Genomic DNA, 23,822 nt, shown 5'->3' on the forward strand with positions numbered 1-23,822 from the left:
GCTAGCCATATAAATAAATGGGATGGCATATAATCATTCTTTGGGATAATGAGTTCCTACTTTGTCTCAGAGACACTTTCTCGGGATAGCAATAAGGGTGTACATATAACAGGAATAAAATATAAGATGATGTGTATTACCTCAGTTAAATAAATAACTGCTATTCATTTCTCTTACGTTATAATCTCCTAAATAATTTTCTTCTCGAGTAGCCTCCTTTCAACCTACAAACGTGTTCAAGTCAGCTCTATCCAGAGAGAGAACCCTTATATCCATTAGGATTCTTTCAGGTAGAAGTTGAGGTTGAGACAGGAAATCAATTATAACCAACGTAACTAGAAAGGGGATTTTGGGAGATTGTTGAAAATCTAGGGTTGTCTAACTAAGGGGCAGCTGGACTCAGTGGCTCAGATAATGTCACCAGGACCTGGTTTCTGTCCATCTCACTGTTCTGATTTCTGTAGTGTTGGTTTCATTCTCTGCTAGGCTCTCTTCTTAGGGCAGGGGAGAGGTGGGGATGACTGTAGAACTCAGAACTGCTTCTCACTTCTAATCTTCCCTCCAAAAAGAGTAGCTGCTTTCCTGATAGTTCAAGTGAAAATTCCAGAATTGTGTCTATAGGCCTAGATTTTAAAGGATTTGGGTCATTGCCCCATTCATGCCAGCCCTTGTGTTATTTCCAAAGATGATTGCAAAGAGAATGCGAGTGAAACATGCTGTGTTGATTGAAGCCTAGGCCACGTGTCGACTCATGGGTTACCTGAAGTCTATGGGATAAAAGTAGAGAACGTGCAGTTTCCCTATTGCAATTCAACTTGTCACCAGAAGAAGGGGGTGGTAGATGCCGAGTGGCCAAGTCAGCCCACGTGTGCTACAGTGCCTTTGCGGCTCGTTCATCAAGCTAGTGCCCCGTCTTCAGAATGTGGGACTTTTTACTGTTATTTATTTGAGAGAGAGAGAGCGAGCGGGAGCAGGGAAGAGGCAGAAGGAGAGATAAAGGGAGAAACAGACTCTCTGCTGAGCAGGGAGCCTGATATAGGACTCGATCCCAGGACCCTGGGATCATGACCTGAGCTGAAGGCAGATGCTTAACGCACTGAGCCACCCAGATGCCCCACCTAATTGTGTGACTTTTAGCAAGTTTCTTAATCTTTTTAAGCCTTACTCTGTCCATCCATGAAATGGGGACAATAATACCTTGCTGGGCTGCTGTAAGGACGCAATAAAATCAAGTACACATAGGACCTAGCAAACTGCTTAGCTCACAGGAAACTCTTGGCAAAGTTAGTCCCTTTGCTTTTCCAACCTCTGTCCTCTTCACTTTGCAGCTAACACCCTCCAAAGTTTAGTTGACACCCACTTTCCGTTAATCTCCCACCTTCCGTTTAGTTCTTCATCTAATACGATCCAACTCTGCCTTACCCGCTTCACCAGAAGGGCTCCGGACAACGAGCTCTTTGTGGGTTTCATCTTATTTAATCTCTCTGGAGCATTGGGAGCCCTGGACTCCCTCCTTTTTTTCAAACCTCTCTCTTTCTTTAGCTTGGAGGAGAGAGTAGCCAAAGGGATAAACTGTGTCAGTTATTAAACTATTGTCTCTCAATTTTAACCCACTCTCTATACCGTTGGAGACTTCACTCCTCTTGTAATTAACAGAATAAACAAGAAGGCAGAAATTCATCAAGGATATAGAGGTCCCAAATAACACTATTGACTTGATAAAATTGACATTTCTAGAACACTCCACCCAACACCAGCAGAATACACAAAATTTAATGACTGACACAGTTCATCCCTTTAGCTACTCAGCATTCATAACCACTTTCTACACGTTTTAAACTTTCCCACAATAACAAAGACTTCTTTATGCTTTCACCTAACAAAGACAACTAGTTTTTTTGCAACTAAAAACATTTCTCATCTTCTCCCCAAAATGAATAAAAAATTTCAAAAGTTATTGAATCAATCTTTATGAGACAATCATCGTAGATATCTCTAGGCTACATTAATTACTTCTGAAATACAGTCACAGTGCTGACTGAGTATTTTTTTTACCTAAAGGTGAATCATAAAGTTAATTAACACCGTCAACCTTCGTATATAATAATAAGGGAAAAGAGAGGAGTAGAGGGAGTTACAAATACACACATGTACACACTCTAATAATTAATATATACTATTATAGTAGATATTATATTATTACCTATATTAGTATGTATACACACCCACATATATACACAAATATATACAGATATGTACCCAAAATACGCATAACAAGTGAGGAAGGAAATATGCCTAACTGTTAGAGTCCTCGTGTCTATAAATGGCCACAGGAAACTGTTGGACTTCCTTCTCCCCCTACTATTCCATGTTTTCTTTGTCCTTAGCCAGAATCTCAGTTGATCAGTTATTTACTTGAAAGGGTGACTCAAACTTTCATACCAAAGGGTTTGCATCCTCAATAGCCCTGATTTTTTTTTTTTAATTTCCATTACCTTTTATTCTTGGATACATGAGTATTAAGAAGCACCTCAGAGAACTCCTCGGGTTCTAGATATAATCCTCTTCCCTCTCATTGGGTAGCAATCTATTCACCTTTGGTAGTTGGGATAAATCATGCCAGCCGGAAGGGTGATCCTCTTCTTTGCCTATTGGTTCAGAAGTACAAGGAATACAGAATGGCCAAGCATGTCAGCTTCCAATTCAATGGAACTTTCGTTGTGTTTCATGGTGGAAACATTTCTCTCTTAAGAACCAAGACCTCCAAACCAGCAGAGTTCAAAGTTGCAGGGCAAGCAAAAATTCTGAAGGGAATTGTTAAGTGCAAGAGTGAGAGAAGCTACTCTCATTTCTACCTCTTGCTTCCTAGAACCGTATATTCTGCGTATTTAGGAAACGTTGCTTTATCTTGGTTGTTAACTTAAAGCATAACTGCATCTTGCCTTATCCATTCAGTGTTGTCTCCCAGCTGGTGCCGTAGTTGGGTCTGCAGCAGGCCCTTCCAATGTCCTATTCGGCCAGCTGCTCCGCGCGATGGAGGGTTTCCTGGGCATGAATCCACTACTGCACTGCTTTGTGTACTAGAGCCAGAAACAAAGGCATTTTAGTATGAATGGCAGCACCAGCAGTAGAGATCATGTAGTTCGATGAGATAAGAGAATCCTGGAAATACCATGATCTTTAATCCCCAATTTTGTATCTCTGTGTCAGATCATTAGTTTTACCTCCATACTTTTCACAAAGACATGAAAAATATTGATCAAATTCCATTGTCAGTGAACTCCAAATTGTTTTATTAGAATTTCTTGAAACAGGGCACCTGGGTGGCTCAGTCGGTTAAGTGTCCGCCTTTGGCTCAGGTCACGATCCCAGGGTCCTCAGATTGGGCCCCGCATTGGGCTCCCTGCTCAGTGGGGAGTCTGCTTCTCCCTCTGCCTCTGCCCCTCCCCCTGCTCATGCTCTCTCTCTCAAATAAATAAATAAGATCTTAAAAAAAAATTTCTTGAAACAAATGGGCTCCTACATGGATGAGTCTTATCATCTTACCATCTTAATTACCCTGGAATTTGCTAAATTACCCTGGAATTTAAATGTTCTTTAAATGTGCTCATGATACAGTCTTGGCCTTCAACATAATCATAAACATACTTTGCAAATATATGTATATATGGCTCATAGGATCTATGGGTAAGGAATTTAGGACCAAATATTTCAAGCTATACATGCAAAAATATTGGCTTACAGTCTTCTAACTTAGAACTCAGGAAGAGGGTTCTAGAAGCAAGGCCTCGTGCTTTGAAATGAGAAAGGGTTGGGTCTATGTATTGGTTTCCTATTACTGTTGTAATAAATTACCACAAACTTGTGGCTTAAAAAATGCAAATCTATTATCTTATAGTTCTGGAGTTCTGAAGGCTGAAATGGGTCTCACTGGGTTAAAATCAAGGTGTTAGCCTGCTGTTTGCCTTTCTGGAGGCTCTAGAAGAAAATGTTTCCTTGCCTTTTTTAGCTTCTAGATGCTGACATGTTTCTTGACTCTGGGATCCCTTTCTCCATCTTTGAAGCCAACAATGCTGCATCTCTTTGTGTTTTCTGTAGTTCGTATCCCTACCTCCCACACAGCCCCCCCCCCCCAACTCTTCTTCTGCCTTCCTCTTCTACTTCGAAGGACCCATGGGATTGCATTGGCCCACCTGGATAATCTAGCATAATCTCCCTATCTAAGGCCAGTGGGTCAGCAATCTTAATTTCATTTGAAATCTTAGTTCCCCTTTGCCGTGTAGGGTAAAATACCCGGATCCTGGGATTTAGGACACAGACATCTTTGAGGGGCCATTATTGTGTATAATGACCTTATTCTGGATTCCAACCCAGTGTCTTCAGAACTGTGTAGCATTGGGCAAGTCACTAATTTTTCAAAAAGCCTTATTTGATAGCAGGGTAATGGTGGGCATTTGGTGCAGATCGAATGTGCTGATATATGCCATGCACTTGAGTCCCTAGCACACAGCAACAGTGAATGTTCGCCAGTTTTGTTTTAGAACTTAGGTATGTTTGCTCTCTGTGGGTCTGGATCAGAGATCCCTCTTCTGAACTTCCACAGAAGCCTGTCCTTCCCTGACCATTGTGTGTCTAATATTGCAATGTCACATCTGTTTATGTATCTTTTTCCTCTATTAAACAGAGTTTCCTGATGGTAGGGAAACTAGTTTATATATCTTTGTAACCCCCTCATGCTTGGCACAGAAGAGGCTTCCCAATAAATGACTGGATTAAAGTGTGTTACCATTAATTATGAAAAATGAGTCTTTTCCTAACCATAAGAAAAGTGAATGCATAAAGTTTTCTCAACTGCATAATTTTCTCCTATAGCATTTTCTTCAAACTTTGGGGACTGGTTACTCTTTGTCTTCTATGAAACCCTTTCGCATTAAGCAAAATTATTATTATTAAATGTACTAATCGATGAAAATTATTTATTTTGGAAAATCATTATTAATGAGGACATTTAAAAAAGAACTGATATTCAGCTCCCACTGTCAGAAAGTTACTAGTCTGCTTTTCCATAGAGGCACGTTGGAGATCAAGAGAGTACTGTGTAAGCAGCAGAAGAGAATCCATTTGAACGAAAACTCTTCTCTCCTCAAGCCCCCACAGTGATGTTGTGATTTTTGGTGGAGTATGTCAGCATATCCTTAGCTAGTGGGCATGAGCTATAATTAAATGAAGACTATATTATTAAATACACATGTAGGAGGGAAAACACATGATCTACATGTGAGGTGTGAGGAAATGATCATCCCCGACTAGAGATGAAGAAAGAGACCTTTAAAAGAAATAATCTCATTTTATAGAGCTTGTACATTGAAGAGGGAAAAAAAGAAATCCGAGGAGAAATTTTAAAATCTTACTTAAGATGACAGGATCAGATTGTTTCAAAGGGAGTCCACACATTCTGAAACTCCATAATGAAGAGGAAAGCTCTGTGGGCAAAATCCAGAAAAGATTGGCGTTTAGGTGGCTATGAGGAATATAGCTTTGATCTAAGGCACAGTGGCTTCAGTAAGAACTCAGTAGGCAGACATCCCTCCTTCTTCAAGGATCTAGAAAATTAAGAGTAAGTAATGTGAGTGCACAGAGCATTTACATTGCATTGTAACACAGGCTTAGGTGTGTGTCTCCCACTAGACTTTAAGGTTGGTGAGAGCACATACTGAGCTTTAATTTCTCCATATAGGTGCCTAAAATTGTGCCTGGCTATATGCCAGAAAACACGGAGTAAATATTTGTCATTAAACGAAGGAGCTTGTCTCAGGGAATTTAGGAGCCAGAAGGGAGTATAGTTATCTTCTAGACTGTACGTCTTCAAATCTATCTGGACATCAGAATCACCTAAGGAGTGGGTATGGTGGGTGCTTTTAAAGAATACAGAATTTAAAATACATAGGGGATACACCCTTTACTCCCTCCAAGGGAGACAACTCAAAGTGCCCTCCTAATCAGACTAAATACTTTCCCTTAAGATCGGAAACAAGGCAAGGATGTATTGCCCTGCCACGGCCATTCAATATAGAACTGGAGCTTCTAGCAAGTGCAGTAAGACAAGAAAAAGAAACAAATGTATTTAGATTGGAAAAGAAGATATAAAAATTTCTATTCACCAGTGCCATGACTGGCTTCGTAGAAAATTCCAAGGAATGCACAAAAATTTCTGAGAACGAGTGAGTTAGTTTATCAAGGTCACAGGTTACAAGGTTAGTATACAAAAATCAATCACATTTCTATGTACAAGCCATCAATAATTGGGAATTGAAACTTACATTTTCAACAGCACCTACTTAAAAAAATACATAGTTATAAGACTGACAAAAATGTGCAGGATCTTTATGTTCAAAGCTACAAAACACTGATGAAAGAAATCAAAGATGATTTAAATGGAGATAGTCATCATGTTCGTGGATTATAAAACTGAACATTGTTACAATCCTAATCCTCCCCAAATTGGTCCATAGATTCGGTGCCATCACAAAATATCAGTAGAAATTTTGTAGATATTGACAAGATGATTCTGAAGTGTATGTGGAAAGGAAAAGGAACTAGAACAGTCAAGATAATGTTGAAAAAGAAGAAAAAAGTTGGAAGACTTGCCCTGCTTGATTTCAAGACTCATTAGAAACCTACAGGGATCAAGACGGTGTGGTACTGGCAAAAGGACAGACACATAGGTCTTTATAACAGAATAGTGAGTCTAGAAATACATCCACACAAGTAGGGTCGATTGATTTTTGAGAAAGGTGCAAGAGGATTAAATGGAGAAAACAGTGTTTTCAATAAATGCTGTTGGAGTAATTGGATATTCATGAACAAAAAGAACCTCAGCCCATCCCTTGTGCCTTATGCACAACTGAACTCAAAGTGGATGATAGACCTAAATAGAAAATGACAAACTAGAAAACTTTTAGGAGGTGACCTGTGTGACATGGGATTAGGTGGGTTAGATCTGGTGCCATGCAGATCGTACATAAAGGAAAAATGGATAAATTAGATTTCCTCAAAATCCAAACTTCTGCTTTGAGAAGGATCATGGTAAGGGAATGAAAAGACATGCCTCATACAGGGAGAAAAATACTTGCAAATCACATAACTGACGAGGGGTTTGTATCCAGTACATACAAGGGACACTTAAAATTCAACAATAAGGAAGCAAATGAACCAATTAAGAAGTAAGAAAAATTTTAAAATAACATTTCAATGGAATTAAATAGGTGACATATAAGTATATAAAAATGCTCAACATTATTAGTTATTAGGGAAATACAAATTAAAATTGTTATACACCATTTAAAATGACTTGAAGCAAAACACAACAACAAAAACCTAGCAATGTCAAGTCCTGGAATGGATGCGAAACAACTGGAATGCTCATATACTGCTGTTGGGAGGGTGATTTCCACAGCAGTTTGGCAGTTTCTTTTCTTTTCCTGTTTTATTGAGGTATAATTGACATATAACATTATACAGTTTCAGGTGCATCGTATAACAGGCCGTTTCTTAAATAGGTAAACATACACTTATCACAGGCTCCAGCAATCCCAGGCCTATGTATTTACCTAAGTGAAATGATAACTTGCTTTCACACAAAAGCCTGTAGGCCAGTATTACTGCAGCTCTACTCACGATTGTCCCAAACTGAAAATAACCTAAACTTCCTTCAACTGGTGAATGAATCAACGACCTGTCGCACATTCATACAATAAAAGGAACAAACCACAGATGTGCTCAACAGCACAGATGAATCTCACTTGCATTATGCTAACTGAGGAGAGCCAGACTTGAAAGGCTACAGACCATACGATTTCATTGATATGACATTCTTGAAAAGACAAAACTGTAGAGGCAAAGAATGCATCATTGGTGGCCAGACGTTAGGGTTCAGGGGAGGGCTTGACTACAAGGGGTAACAACACTTTTGGAGTGACAGTACTGCTTTGGATGTTGATGGTGGTGGCGGTTACATAATCATGCATTTATCAAAATTTGCAGAGCCGTTCCTTTAACATTTACTCTACATGAATCTTTAAAAGGCTCGTCATTAGCCATTAGGAAAATGCAAATCAAAACTACGGTGAGATACCACTTCACACCCCCTAGGATGGTATAATTTAAAAAGTGGCAATGACCAGTGTTGGCAAGGACGTGGATCAACCGGAACCTTCATACATGGCTGATGAGACTATAAAATGGTGCTGCTATTTTGGGAAACAGAGTGGCCGTCCTTAAAATGTTAAACATAGAGTTACCACGTGACCCAGCCATTCTAGCGCTAGATAGACACTCCAGAGAAATAAAAACATACATCTGCGTAAAGACCTATACATGAATATTCACAGCAGCATTATTCATAACCGCCAACAAGTGGAAACAGCCCAAATGTCCATCAACTGATAAATGGGTGAGCAAAATATGATACTATATCCACACCATGGGATATTATTTGTTCCTAAAAAGGAATGAAGTACTGATGACATGGATGAACCTTGAAAACATAAGTGAAAGGAACCAGTCACAATAGGCAAATCTATAAAGATAGAAAGTAGATTAGCTGTTGCCAGGGACTGGGGCCTGGGAGATAGAAGAGAACGAATGCTAATAGGTATAGCATTTCTTTTTGGGGTGATCAGTTCTAAAATTGATTGTAGTGAGAGTTGTACAACAGGTGAATACACTAAAAAAACATTAAATCGTATATTTTAAATGGGTGAATTGTACGCTATATGAGTGATATCTCAAAGGAGCTTTTTAAAAAGCAGAGATCATTAAAGCAAAATTAAAAAATAAAGGGGGTTTTTAAATCACTATCTCAGAGACACCCTTGTCTCCAAGCACTTCCGCCTTCCCACCACTGCCTTCAACCAACCCGGGTTCTTCGTGAGGTCTGCAAGCCAGGAGCCTGTTTTAACAGCTGACAGACTGATGACCTGGGGCCCCCTTATGACCTATAAACTCTTCTTTGCTGGCCTATCGAGCATTTAAAAGATTTTAAAACTTAGTAACCAACATTTTAAAATGAGAAGAGTTCACATTAAATGTGGATTCCTGGCTTCTCCAGGAAAAACAAAATGAAAAAAAAAAAATCCAACTTGATCCACGCCAGATCTGCATTTCCCACGTTGAAAAATGGGACTGCCCTCTTTAGGGCACGATGCTCTCCCTAGTTTGCCACTGTACGCCCAGTCTGAATTATTTCATTGTCACTCTTTTTAATGCTTTAGGGACATCTGAGGTTTGCAATGCCTGCTCAGACCTTTCCCTGCATCAAAACTTTCTTATTTTGCATCCCATTCCCTCAGGCCCTGTTTGATGATTGGTTAATCCCGGGTTTGCTAACCTTGGCTGCACTTCAGAGTCTCCAGGGGCCAAAGTAAAAAATCCCTAAGTAAGGGTGCACCCCTGACCAGTTAAGTCAGAATCTCCCCGGGGCGTGGGGGCGGAGGCACAGGCCTAACAATACAAAACAAAACAAAAATCCAACTTCCTAGGTGATTCCAATTTGTATCTAGGGAGGCAAACCACTGGGCTAATCTGCTAATTCAATTCAAGAAAAGGTTCTAGTATCCAGTAATGGCTTAATGGTCTCTCACATAACTTTTGTTTTTCAAGCATTGCCAGAATGAGTAAATGATGTGGAAATTAAGGTGAAACTAAAAGAATGGCTTTGGTTAGGTGAACCTTTTACTTAATTTTCCAATCGGAGTGGGTGGGTGGTTGGACTAAAGGTGACTGTCATTTCTACAACTAGTCATATGAGAAGATTTTGTGATCACCGTAACAAGCATGGACAAGCCACGATGCGGTTACAGCTTTACACGCGCCTTTCTGTTATTTTTAAACAGCAAAATTTTTAATCAATGAATTTGAGTTGCTATTGAGACATTCTGTGGGTTCTGGCAATGTCACTGGGGTTGACAAGTACAAGAAGTTAACAGTGGCTTTTTGAGAGGTCACGAGTGGCCAGAACAGCAAGACAGGAACACGTGTTGGCAGCCATCGATAAAGGTGGGTTGAATGAATGGACAAGACATTTGCTTCTCGTCATCCGCAGTTGAGATGGAAGCTTTGGAGACATTCTGCAGTGGGGTTGTCCTCCCGGGTTTTTTGTTAAGCCATGCCTAGACGGTTCACAGAAGGCTCTGGGTAGAGAAAATATTGGTTAGGCAAGAACAGCCCCCCTCCGCCATGTGGGCCTGTCCTCCCAAGGTTCCCTTGAACTTCATTGCTTCAGAGACCCCAGACTCCCCCTAATCAAAACCTAAAAGAAGGTGCGGTCGGTTGAATCTCGTCTCCTAAGACCCGAACACGCAAACAAATGGCACCCCTTGGAAAGTACGAGTGCAGCCTGGCTAGAACCCTGGGCCGTGGCTAGGACTAAGGGGGCACAATGGGAATAGGGCCGGCGGCTGCACCCGGACAAGCAGGGCGTCCACTGCACCTGCAAACCGCGCGCCTCCTCCTGGCCCCCCTGCATTCCCGCAGTCCAGCCCCCGGGAGAGGCTGCCTGCGCGGTCGCAGTGCGGAGGGGGGTCGGCGGCGGCGAGGAGGCAGGCACCGCGCGAGGCAGGGGAGGGGGGCGCGGCGGGCGGCGGTACTGTCCAGGGGGAGGCGGGCGGAGGGAAGGCGCTGCCGCCGCTGCTGCTGCCGCCTCTCCGGCGGCGACACAGACGCCGGGAGCGGCCGAGGCGGTGAGTCGCAGCGCCTTCCCTCCGATTCCCTGGAGCCAGGGCACATCGGAGTTGCAGCCAGGGTGGGTGTGCGGGGGGCCGGCGGCGCCGGGAGCTGTTGCTGGGGGGACCCGCGGGCTCGGGGCCGGGCGGGCGCAGGGGTGGGCTCGAGGAGCCGCGCCGTCCTGGGGACCCGGTCGCCGCAGCCGTTCCCCGTGCAGCTCACCCGGTCAATTCCCTTGTCCTGCCCTCAGTGCCTTCGAGGGAAAAGAAAAGCAAGCCGAAGACCCCGAGGATGGGTGGCTGGAAAGGAGAGAGCAACTTTGCAGACCAACGCGCCGAGGCGCGCGGGGCACGCGGGATGGGGGCGCACTGGGTCGGAAGGGGGCGTTCGTGCGCCTGGTGGCCCGGGGACCTCTAGAGCAACCCTTCAGGGCGGGGGTTGGGGTCGAGGGCACTCGCTGGTTCCTCCGCCTGCAGAGTCGGCCCCGAGAGCCTACAGGAGGCGTGTGTGTGGGGTGTGGGGGCCAGGGGAGGGGGCTTTGGGAGCCACCGAAGGCAGTAGTGGAACCCAGAGGAGGAAGTAGCATGCATTTGGGACTCAGGACCTGAAAGATTTGCGTCCCTTGCCCTCAGGGACTCGGGAAGGGGTGTGCTGGGGAGATGTGTTTGAGTGTTTTTCAGTGCATACCGATTTATTTTTAGCTCCTAGAGAAGCAGGATGTGCAAAGTGGGTTGTATCAGCCCGGGAGGGGCAGGAGGTCTCCCTGTCCGCAGGAAATACACAAGTTTCTTGCTGCAGATGCTTGCTTTAGCTTTCAAGCCCGGAGAAAGAAAGCCATTCGGCTCTGGGAATATCTCCCTGCCAGGGCCACTTTCTTCCTGCGGGTTTGTCTGAAGCTGCAGGCCAGGTCGGTCAAGTGTGCTTCTGCTGTTAAGGCTGGCCCCCAATGATGGTACGCGTTCTGTTCGCAGGGCAGCGAGCGTGAAGCGCCGAAGTAGGGCTGCCGAGGTCTCGCTTGCTGAGAAGGAAACCACACGAGCTTGCTCAAAGTTTTCCAAGCTTTGTCTGATTTAAAAATAACAGACTAAAGCAGCCGTATTACCTAGAGCAGGATTCTACGTCCAGGTTTCTCAGACCTAATTGGCCATGCTTGAGAGGTTTTTCACTCGGTCTGGGAGATGCCTGTGTTTTAGGGTAAAATGCAGGGTGCAGGGACTGCAAAGAGAAGGGGGTGGTGTGATGGTGGGAGTGCGGGTATATGGGAGGGGGACCTCTGGGAGCTAAGTACAGATCTGGGGAGAGGCTTCCGTAGGAGGAAGAGGCTCAAGAAACTGAAACCCAAATGTTCAGGTGCCCAAGCCAGAGCCCTGAAATTATCTCCGGAGTCTCCCCCATTTCAACCAGTCAGCACCAGTCCTTGAGGACCCACTGCCCCTCTGTAAGTGTGCTAGGTGAGGGGCTGTGAGGAGCATGGGCCGTGCAGCCAAACTGCTGGATCTGAGCTCTGGCTAGGACGCCAGTAGTTCCCCGACCTTGGGCTCCTTACTTAACTTCTCTGTGTTTCCTGATCTGTGGCATGAGGTTGATAATAGGTACCAAAGGTATCTCAGGTTTGTTGTGAAGATAAAACGAATTAATACACGGAAAGCACGTCCCACAGTGCCTTGTCATCGATAAGTGCTGCAGAAATGTGAGCTGCTATCGTTGTTACGTGGCCCCCTTCTCTCTGCTTCTACGGTCACTAATCCTGTTCACGGCCGTATCACTTGCCTGAACTGCTCTAGTTGCCTTCACAACAGGCTCCTTGCTCTGAATCAGGACACTCTTCCTCCAGCTCATTCTCCACACTGCCACTAGAATGCTCATTTGGAAAACAAAAATCTACACCAGTCACGCTGCTTCATTTCCTTCAGAGGTTTTCCGTGGCTTTCAGGATAGAGTTCAGACTCCAGGGAATTTCATGACCTCACCCTCGTTTCCTCCCCAGCCTCATCTCCCGAGCCTCTCCCTGTGTAGCTTCAACCCCTCTCCCCCTTCCTCGTCTGGGTTACTCCTGTGAATTTTCCCCTACTCATCTAAAGCGACACTAACTACCAGCAGACTTCTTGGCAGCTCCCCCCCCCCCCCCCCGCCCCGGGCCACCCCCCAGCCCCTCAGCTAATTGAGCTGCGCTTGCTTCCCGTGACCATGTTACTCTGCGATACCCCTCCCAGCGCCCTGCGTCGTCATCTATGTATCAGTTTTCCTCACCTGCAAGTGCCTTGAGAGATGGATTGTGTCAGTAAATGTTTGTTGCATTCATAAATGAACGTCAAGCAAAGTTCAGTCCTTTTCGCTAAAGCCGGACATAGACATGTAGAATAATAGAAAGACCAAACCAGTCTTTAGTGTAATACTGTACAATAAAGAACTTTGGGAGATAGATATTAAGGAATCAAACGTTGGTCAAAAGCAATGTGGCATAAAATCTTGGAACCATTTCATAGGTATTTTTTTTTAATTGTAAAGGGTCAGACTAATAATGGGGAAGTGTAGTGATTTGAACTCTTAATTCTTTCCCTCATAAAAAGGTGGGGCATCTCACATTTGGCTGTGAGGGGTGCAGGTCCAGCTCTTTGAAGAGGTTGTGCAGTGAATTTGGTTCTGGAGACAGAGGTGAATGTTACCACATGCAGGGCCTTTGTAGCCCTTCCTTGGATTGTGGCTTCCTCTGGAGCGTGGGTTTCAGCTCGTCCTGGGATTGACATGAAGAGAGCAGGAACTATGCTGCCATCAAAGCTCCGCTGTTACATTTCAGTCAGTTCAGTATGTTCTGTGGGTGCGTTTCTGTCTGAGGCAGTATTTCCAAGCATTCCATTACTGGGCTCTCAGGAGCCATGTGGAGGGAGCTAAGATGGTACCCAGTTCTCTGGGAACCTCTCAGGGTCTGATTTCAAGGCTCCAGAGCAGGGAGTTTTGTACAGCTGAGGAATCAAAAATGCTTTTTACACTTTTTAAGGGTTGTAAACGAATCAAAATACAAAGAAGAATATGGAATGGAGACCATGACTAAGATACTCACTACCTAGTTCTTTAGAGAAAAACATTGCCAACTGCTGTTTTGGAGCTGAGACCATTGAATTCATTTTTCATGTCATGATTTTTCATGATTGATTGGTAGTGGCTGCCTGGAAAGCGGGGTTGAATAAGAATCCAAGGCTGGATCCAGGCTCAGCAGGAAAGAGTTCTGTGCTCAATTAGTGATGTCTGTCAGGGCATGGGATTAGAAAGTGGTGGCCTACAATTTTTGTTTTTACCATCTTTCTATCTTTATCATCATGAAAGAGAGTATCATTGAGGAATAATGAAGGCAGAAATCAGGGACAGAACACATGAGTGAAAAGTCAACCTTAGAAGAAGCCAGGAAATTTCTACCACTACCATATGCTATCACCAGCATTAACATTAGTGTTTCCATTTATCCGGTGTGTACTCTGCATGTATATAAAGATCCCATTTAAACTTCGTAATAATTTTTTCAGGATTTCAGGATTACTTACTGTAATTAGGATTCAATTCTGTTGCAAGTATAAAATAATTTTAAGTAAAAAAAAAAAAAAAGGAACACTATTTTGGCTTTTATAACTCCTCAGTCCAGGGGAAGATACTTCAGGTATGGCTTGATCCAGGGCTTAAGCATCATCCCCGGGGCCTGATTTCTCTCTCCATATGTCTTGCTTTACTTTCTTGAAGTCCGCAGTATTTTTAGGTTCCATTTCATCGTGGGCTTAAATCCAGTCAGAAAGGGAGAGACTATCCCAGCATCGCTTTCAATGCTGTGGCTTTATTGGCTTTGGTTGGGTCCAGCGCCTCTTCCTGTGGCCTCAGTGCCACACATTAGTACAGCTTGGGCTTGATCACGTTTTATCCTTAAGTCATAGACTGAGGGGCAGGGAGCAGGGTAGTTCTCCAGGAGAACACTGTTGGAGAACATTGTTATTCTGCCACCAGGAGATGGGCCAGTGGTTGATGGACTGCAAAGCAATAGAGGTCCATCACAGTACTGCTAGCGTTGCCTCTTCAGAGATGAGGGAGACAGGTTCAGGGACACTCCATCACAGCCCAAGGACACATGGCTAGTAAACAGTGGCGTTCTCATTTGAAATCCACAATATGCATGGTTAGTAGAATTATTTGTGAACAGAACAATGTTTTTTTAAAGTAGGCTCCATGCCCAAAGTGGGGCTTGAACTCTTGACCCTGAGATTAAGAGTCTCAGCTCTGCCAACCGAGCCAGCCAGGTGCCCTGTGAAGAGAACAATTTAAAGTGAGCTCAGTAAAAAGCTCTGATCTCTTAGATCTGAAAATATAGCTAACTAACTTCAAGAAATGGTAAGTATTGGCCAGCTAGAAGAGATGAGGGAAAGGAAGACATGGACTTCTTTGGCTGGAGTTTTAGTCACATTTTCAATCAATATTTTTTTAGCAGTTTCCACATGTTCAACATGTGTTAAGTTCTAGTGATATAAGATGAATAAGATCTAGTCCCCTACCTTTAAGAAATTTATATTCCATGACAAAGTGCAAGACATACTTAGGGGACAGGCTGACTGGAATGAGGACTATGTGGGGGGAGATGCAGGAGGAGAGCCCCCTAGATGGGGACAGTGACCTCCCAGTTCGTTTCCCGACACATCCCCACTACAGTGCTTTGTGTGATAGGCAAGCAGTAAGTGCTTCTTGAATAGGTTATTTTTTCTTATTGTGGTTAAATACAAATAACACAACATTTACCATGTGAGCCATTTTAAAGTGTAGGGTTCTGTGGCATTAAGGACATTCACATTGTTGTCCCACTTTCACCACCATCCATCTCCAGAACGTTTTCATCTTTCCAGACTGAAACTCTAGACCCAGTATACGAACAGTCTCCCTCCTCTCCTCCCCCCAGCCACGGCAACCACCATTCATTCTACTTTCTCTCTGTATGAGTTTGACTGCTCTAGGTACCTTATGTCCTTATGTTAAGTGGAACCATACAATATTTGTCATTTTGTGACTGGTTTAATTCACGTAGCATATTGTCTTCACAACTCACCCGTTTCGTAGTGTGTGTCCAAATTCCCTTCCTTTTTAAAGCCGAATGATAGTTGATTGTACGTATACACCATGTTTTGTTTATCCATTCGTTCGTCAGTGGCCACTTGAGTTGCTTCCCCCTTTTGGCTATTGTGAATAATGCTGCTGTGAACATCGACGTACGCATATCTGTTTGAGTCCCTGATTTCAATTCTTTTGGGTATATGCCCAGAAGTGGAATTGCTGGATCATATGGTAATTTTGTTTAATTTTTCGAGAAACTGCCGTACTGTTTTCTGCAGCAGCTACCATTTCACATGCCCATCAGCAATGCACACAGGTTCCAATTCCTCCACGTCCTTGCCAACACTAGCTATTTTCAGGGTTTTTTGTTTTTTAAATATAGTAGCCATCCTAGGGGTGTGAAATGTTTAATATAGACTCGAAAGTAGATTGGGATCGAATTGTGAGGGACAGTAGTAGAGTCGGAATCTCATTCAGAGGAGCTGTTGAGTGTTTGTTGCCCATGGCATTGGCGTGATCACTTCCCCACAGTAGAGAGCGAGTGAAGAGAAGAAAGACAGCGGAGGAGTTGGGGGTTATTTTAATTATTCGGAGAAAGAGAACCTAATGGTTTTCTCCACATTTATACAACTGAGGATATTATATTTTTTGCCACACTAAATGGTACTGGACTTGGGGAGGAAAGGTAAACATGGCACCGAGCCGTCTCCTGACAGAGGATGGCACAGACAAGTGACTGCTGTTGGTAATAATGACAACAAGGATGCAAATGTCTTGATGTACTTCCTGTGACACGGCAGTGTTCTAACATGCACTGAATTGATTCTGAGGAATCCTCTAGAGTGTTTATCAGCCAGGATCCCACAAGGAGGCAGATGACACACTCCTAGCGTCTTACTGAAGAAAGTTTAGTGAAGGGACTATTTACAAAGATGTGGGCAGCCTTAAAGGAAATCGCCAAGAGTGGCCAGCGATGCCTGTAAGCGTTTACTACCCCAGCCCCGAGAGGGTGATGTGAGAGAGCACTTTCTGGAATTGCTCGTTAGTAGAGGAATACAGCTTCTGCCAAACTGTGGCCTGGCACAGTGCCATCCAGGTGAGTGAGTCCCTAATCACTCCTTTCTCCTCTCTTTGGTCTCTACTGGTGCCTCCTGATCGGCCAACCTAACCAGAAGCCAGAGGGCAAGAAAACTTGATGTAAGGATTAGCTTGTATGTAGAAATCAGCCTCGCAGGGCTGAGAGTGGAGTGGGGAAGGGAGGAGGCTGGATCTGGAGAGGAAAGCAGAGAGGATCCAGCAGGAGGAGGGAGCGCTATGATGATCCTTATTTCACACGTGAGAAAACTGAAGCATCAAGAGGTTGAATGACCTACCCAAGGTCACTAATAAATTGTGGGGTTGGGATTCGAACCCAGCCAGGAACATTTCCACCCTACATCCAGTCAGATCTGGAACCTTAGATTTCCCCCCAAACCTGTGTGTTTTGAGTCTTTGGGAATAATCTGATTTGTACGAACTTCCCTTGGCTGTCAAAATGTAGAGTAAGTGACTGCTCAGAATTTCCCCTTTTTCCCCCTAAATGACGTGTATTTCATATGTATGTTGCATTGCTGAATGATTATATTTAGATCAAAAAAAATCTTTTCTATATAATTGGTGGGGGTGACAATATGTCCTTGAAACACATGTGAGAAAGATAGGTTTGTTTTCTTTTGCTTTTAGTTGAAAGCTCCAAAGAAGTTGACAGTATAACTTGGCTGCTTAAACATTAATGAGACCTGGGGCAATGTTAGAAGAGAGTCCAGAACAAGGGAGATGGTATTTCTGCGCTATTTTGGCAGAAGGGAATGAATGCAGAAAGCACTGTCTAGTGCTGGGGAGCCCACCTCCCCCAAGGCATGACTGAAGAGCTCTCTAGCCAGAAAAAGCTCGGTGGGAACCCAATTATTGTGGTCTCCAAATACATGAAGCATTGCATCAGAGAAAAGGCCTATTCTGGGGTCAGAAGTCGGCCCCCGGTGCAGAGTGGGCTGCATTGGAAGGCCTCATATTTTCCATGCCTGGAGGTTGTGAAGCTGAGGCCAGAGCAGAGCGATGTGGCTGAGGGCTTATGTTAGTTTCCTGTGGCCTCTATAACAACTTACCACAAACTGGGTGGCTTTAAATAACAGAAATGTATGTTCTCACCGTTCTAGAGGCCAGAAGCCCAGAATCAAGGTGTGAGCACAGCCAACCCTCCAGAGGCTTCGGGGGAGAATTCTTGCTTGCCCGTTCCAGCGGCTGGTGGCTGTCGGCATTTCTGGGCTCCAGGCTGCATCACACCCATCCCTGCCTCCGTGGTCACATGGCCTCCTCTCCTCCGCATGTCTTTCATAAGGACAGTTAGCATTTGCTCTAGGGTTCACCTGGGTAATCCAGGGTTATTTTATTTCAAGAGCCTTAACTTGATGACCTCTGCAAAGATCCTTTTTCCAAATAAGATCACATTCACCTGTTACCAGGATTAGGACGTAGCCACGTCTGTTGGGGGGCCACCATTCACCCCCCTACAGGGCTCATGAGTGTGCACTGCAAACCTTGATCCTCTGATTCCATCATGATGCCCCTAGGTTTGATGTACCGCCTGGATTCTAGGCGCCTGGACACAGTAGATGTTGGTAAACCCTTTTGATTTGGCCTATTGACATTTTATTCTAACTTGAAACAACAAAACAAACAAAACACTCAAAATCCACCATCCCTTATTTCTGACATGGAGGAGTGAGTGAAAGAGGCTCTCAAAAACCAGTTTGATCCCTGCCTCGGATGGAAGTTTTCTGTGCTTTGCTTTGCTTTGCCCAATGGCCTTGGAGTAAATGATGGGAGAAAGAACAGACATTGGCCCTGTCTGGCTTCTCACCTGGGCTTTCCCCAGATGCTCTCACAGCGGTGATTTCTCAGAGGAAGGCTACGGAGGTGGCGGTCTCTCAGGAAAGGGAAGCAGCAGCAGGGTAGGCCCCAGTTTCTAGGCTTTCGGAAAGCGTCAGCTTAGAAATACGGTTTCTAAGTGTTGCTGGCCCATCAATGAGCCTTCTGTGCATGTGTTTTCAATACTTTGTCCCAAACAGGGGCCTGCGTACGCTGGGCACACGAGGCAAGGTCAGGGGTAGTTTTGGCAATTACCTGGCTAATTTGAAGACCATATCCCATCAAATGGTGGACATCGACAGAGTCCACCCAGGGCATAAATTATTCTGCTTGGTTGTCTGCACTGATCACCTTACCTGGGTAAGAGCCAGAACCCATTGCCTCTGTGCTGTGGAGAGGCCTGTAATTAAATTCCGTTTCTCTCCAGGGGGCAGCTGATTTGGGTTTCTCAGCCACTTTGCAGTTTGACTTCAAAAGAGAAAGAGGAAAGGAAAAAAAAAGGTAAACTGTCCCCTCACTTTACTATGCTCTATATTCTGCGGTATCATTGTGACTCTGGTTAATATTAACTTTGGGTCTGTTTGCTTTGAATAATATACTTGGAATCTTGTGATACTTAACAGAATTCAGTCTTACTAGCTGAGGAAAATGGTTTGCCTTGCCCAAGACCAGCTACTTAATTTGTGAGGCCCAGTACAAATTGAAAAAAATGTGGGTCCGTTGAAAAATTATCAAGAATTTTGGGGTGCCTGAGTGGTTCAGTCAGTTGGGTGTCTGCCTTCAGCTCTGGTCATGATCCTGGGGTCCTGGAATCAAGCCAGGCTCCCTGCTCAGAGGGGAGTCGGCTTCTCTCCCTGTGGCCATCCCGGCTTGTATGCTCTGTCTCTCTTTCTCAAATAAATAAATAAAATCTTTAAAAAAAATTATTGAGAATTTCAAAGTGGTGTCAGCAGAGCATTAGACTAAGTGTGGGGCCCTTCCAAGCATGGGGCCGAATGTAATTATAAAGGGCACTTGCCTGTGAACTGGCTCTGGCCTCACACCTAGGCTGAGGATGACATCTTCTTGCTAATGTAGCACCTTCCACGCCCCTGCAAAGAGTAACCGGGCCGGTTTCCTCTCCTTGGTGGGAGCACACTCTTCTGCAGGGCAAGGACACAGCAAGCAAGCTGGACATCTCTTGTTGGCTCCTCTGTGTCCTCTTTCCTCCCTCATCCACCTGCTCTGTGCCCCGAGAGGCGTCAAGGGCCATCTTTGCCTTTGATTTCTGGTATAATTTGGCCAGGGGCGGGTCCAGCCCACCACGGGGAGATTGGGAGGAGAGTGGGGAAGGCTGTTTATGTCCCCGTTCCCTCCTGCTGGGTTGCGGCCTACAGGTTGGCTTCATCTGTGCGCTGAAGGCCGCAGGTCCTGCCAGAGGCCTTCTCCATCCAGCCACCTTCTTTGGAATTCCTTTACGCCCCTGCCAACCCCACATATCACACACTGAGGCCTGGGGATGGTAATGGCTTCCTGCTGTTGCCAGACTTCACTGCTTTTCTAAACCCTTCCTTACTCTCTTCTCAGTAGCCTCTCCAATAGGAGGACTCCTCAGTAGGATGAAAAAGCACCCCCTGTTTCCTACCTGGGCCCTGGCGGACTGAGCAGCCCTCTGCCGGGATTGCCCCACACCTTGCGCGGTTACAGAGCAGGAAGAGAAGCTGATGGCTCTCCCAACTGCTGCGCCAAGCCTGGGTCAGGCTGGGCCAACAGGAAGCAGTGTGCACACATCCGCCGTGGCGGGGAGCATATCCCCTGGGTCAGGTGTTTGAATTCTCTGGTACCACTTGGGGCGAGCCCTAGAAAGTGAGCATAATGACAGTTCACTTCTAGGGTTGTTTTGAGCCTGGAGTGAGGTCACATGGGCATGATGCCTAGCACAGTGCCTGGTATACAGTAAGTGCTCAAGAACATGGTTGCTTTTACCACAATTTCTATGGAGTATCTCCCTCAAGGGGATCCACTGTCTACTTGGTCTCTGATCTGAACTGTGGCACTTCGGCCTGGATTCCATGAATGATCATCAATTTTTCACTGCTTCGTGATTGTTTTGGGTTTTATTTCTGTCTTCTCGGTTAGACTGTAGTGTTCTGGAAGTCAGGGATTCTATCTTATAAAATTTTTTTGAACTAATCTAAGTTCTCAATCTAGTTGCTAGCGTGTTGTTCATTGGTTAAGAATTTGTCTTGGTTAAATACAAGGGGACCGTATAATTTATTGTTCATGCTGGGATACTTTTGAAAGTGAAAGAGGAATACTTTTTAATAATTACACCGACACAAGAGGCACAAACAGGGACTGTCTTAGGCAAACAGGGACATAGAGTCACTCTAGTTAAGAGGAGCTTAGGATAGTTTTCCAAATGTTGTTTTAAAATTTACCAGCCTACCCTCTTTTGTATTAGTCTGCCTTTGGTTTATGAGATCAAAACTTGAGATTTAAAAAATATAGGGAAAATATGTTTAGTATTCCTAGATTTTTGGCCCAAATTTGAGGCAGTGGGTTAGGGCTTCTCGTGTAGAGACCTACCTTTGTACCTTATTAGCCTACTTTACACTGGATACCTGCTTATGCAACTTTCTTCTGTACTTACCTTTTTCCTCTTTCCATATATAGTCTTAGTTATTGTCCTTCCTGCAATAGTGATCACTTATGTTCAAAGAAAGCAAAAATAGATTTATATACATATATTTTTCTGAACATCTCTGTCTTTGTATTTCTGGTTGCCTAGGTGACATTTCCAGGAGAATGCGCGCTAATCTGCTATTATTACAGCAGAGATAAGATGGAAACTATTTTTAGGTCCTTTTATACCTCTCCTTTTCTCCACCAGACCATTTAATTGGTTTATTTCTTCTGTTTCCATGATTGGAAGGCCACGTATAACTTCTTTCTCCTGGTGCTGATCTGGGGACTGTAACTTTCTGAAAATTGATGTAGTCATTCGGTCCCTTCTTCCTTTAGACTGACGAAATTGGTACTGGTCGTCTATTCGTTTGAGGAGTTGATACCACTTGTTTTTCTTACAGATTGTCCAAGCCAGGCTTAGGCAGGAGAGATTTTTGGTGCAAGTAAAACAGAATGTGGGTGCAACGTGTAGTTCTGTAGCAACAAGAGCATATCCGCTCTGGAGTCGGATTAGCCTGGCCTCATTCGGTCTTCACGCTGTCACTTACTAGCGCGTGACCTCCTGGAACTCGTACCGTTAGGTAACACCTAGGGGAGCATGGCTCTGCTTCCTGGGGTTGTTGTAAGCGTTGAGTAGGTTAAGTGGGCTAACACATATGAGCGTGGGGTGCACCATCTCACGTACAGAAGTTCAGCTGCCGGTGTGGCTGTTCTTCCGTAACAAGGGTGCAAGTGCACCACCATTCAGAAAATGATGTCACACGAGATACTGCAAATACTTGAATTTACTAAGCAGATAAATTCGAGAGGTCATTATTTTCTTCACTAAAATTTTTTTTACCAACATCTTTTACTAACATATTCTTTTATAAATTGGTGTTAATATTTGGAATATTTTCTTTCATTATTTTTTGTAAATATTGTAATTTTGTAAATATTTTTTTAAGTCATCTCTACACCCAATGTGGGGCTCGAACTCAAAACCCTGAGATCAAGATCAAGAGTTGTATGTTCTACAGACTTAGCCAGCCAGGCTCCCATTGTTTCATTACTTTTATGTAAAGATGTATATGATGCATATCTCCGAAGTACCGTGCGGTAAGAGATTGTGAGTGTTTATCTGACCACTTAATGTACCCGAAGGGGAAATATTTAGCCTGGCTCAGTATTAGGGATAGGGCCTGAAATACTGCAGTGGGATCTGAGACTATGAGTTTGGATTGTGTGGTAAGTGTGAGATGAGAGATGGACTTTAATCCGTTGTTATTTAAAATTGTTTCGTGTTGGGGTGTGGTCCCGGCTGGAGTTCCTTTGGTTCTCACTCTTTTGCATTGTTTTTCTATTCAGATAAATAGATTTATCACTTATCACTTAGATTTAGCATTTGAGAAGTAAGGTGGATTGCTGCATCCTTGTCCTAGAGTTTGTTTTGCTGCCTTCCGAGGCTAGAGAAAGGGAGGAGGAAGCATAGACAGGCAGATGCACAGACAGATACACAGACACATTTCTTTAGACATGTGATCTAAAATTTCTAATAGAACATTTATAGGAAGGGCTCTTTGATGGGGTTTTGTACTGTGACTTGTTGGAAGGGGAGGATTGGGATGTGGGAAGCCTGTGATGTTGAGTTCCCACCACCTCACCCTTTGGAAGACATGACAGCCACTTCTAAGCCAGGCCAAAGGACAAACAGTGAGAATCAGAAGTCAGTTCTGGCCTCGGAAGTTTCTTGAGAGAGCAACAGGGAGACTGTGCTTAGATTTTTCAAATGCAGTCATTTAAAGAATATGTTCCCCAGACCTTGGCCGCTGTTCCCTCCATACCTTCGACCCTACCATTATAAAAGTAAGGCACTATCATGAAATAAGATCTACATACTATAGAGAATTAGAAAAAAGAAAAAAAATGTTACCATAATCCAAATATTCAAAGGCAAACACAGTTAATATTTGGAACATTTCTTTTCATGATTTTTATGAGGAAATATTTTTCTTGCATAGTCATATTATTATATAATTTTAAAATTAGTTTTTCATTTAACCGAAGCTGCGATATTGTGATATAATAAGAAATATATATTGGGTCTCTGTCCCCAGTTCCTGGCACAGAGCTCCTTAAAAACCCATGGAATTTCTGAGTAATAGGGGTAAGAAGAGTGTCCTGTATCGTTCATAATAAACCCCTTTCAACCATATCTGCATTTATGCTAAAGGCACGACTCCAGGAAGAGAGGGGCTGGTTGCCAAAGGAACCAACCATGTAATTAGAGGGTTGAAACTTTCACGCCCCTCTTCTACCCCCAGGAATGGAAAAGGGGCTGGAGATGGAGTTCAATCACCAGTGACCAATGATTTAATCAATTGTGTCTACATAAAAGCCTCCCCAAAATACCATATGATTTCAGTCATATGTGGAATTTAAAAACAAAACAAAGGAGCAAAGGG

The 23,822-nt window shown here is 44.0% G+C and overlaps 1 protein-coding gene across 11 annotated transcripts in view; it reads left to right on the forward strand.

Annotated features, from left to right (window-relative positions):
• Window positions 1–23,822, forward strand: part of NCALD (neurocalcin delta) — a 431,866-nt gene that overhangs the window by 33,855 nt on the left and 374,189 nt on the right. For 3 of the 11 annotated variants that reach the window (XM_087864692.1, XM_087864691.1, XM_045805848.2), the window contains exon 1: window positions 10,619–10,739. The exons of 3 other annotated variants lie outside the window; for them this stretch is intronic. The gene's annotated coding sequence lies outside the window, so the exon portion shown is untranslated. Of the gene's footprint in view, window positions 1–10,618; window positions 10,802–12,874; window positions 19,213–23,822 lie in introns of those variants that run through there. 5 more of the 11 variants (XM_087864694.1, XM_087864693.1, XM_087864684.1 and 2 more) reach the window with 3 other exon arrangements.

Source organism: Ursus americanus, chromosome 9 (assembly GCF_024610735.1).
Source record: "Ursus americanus isolate L20-20 chromosome 9, mUrsAme1.1.p, whole genome shotgun sequence".
Taxonomy (NCBI): domain Eukaryota; kingdom Metazoa; phylum Chordata; class Mammalia; order Carnivora; family Ursidae; genus Ursus; species Ursus americanus.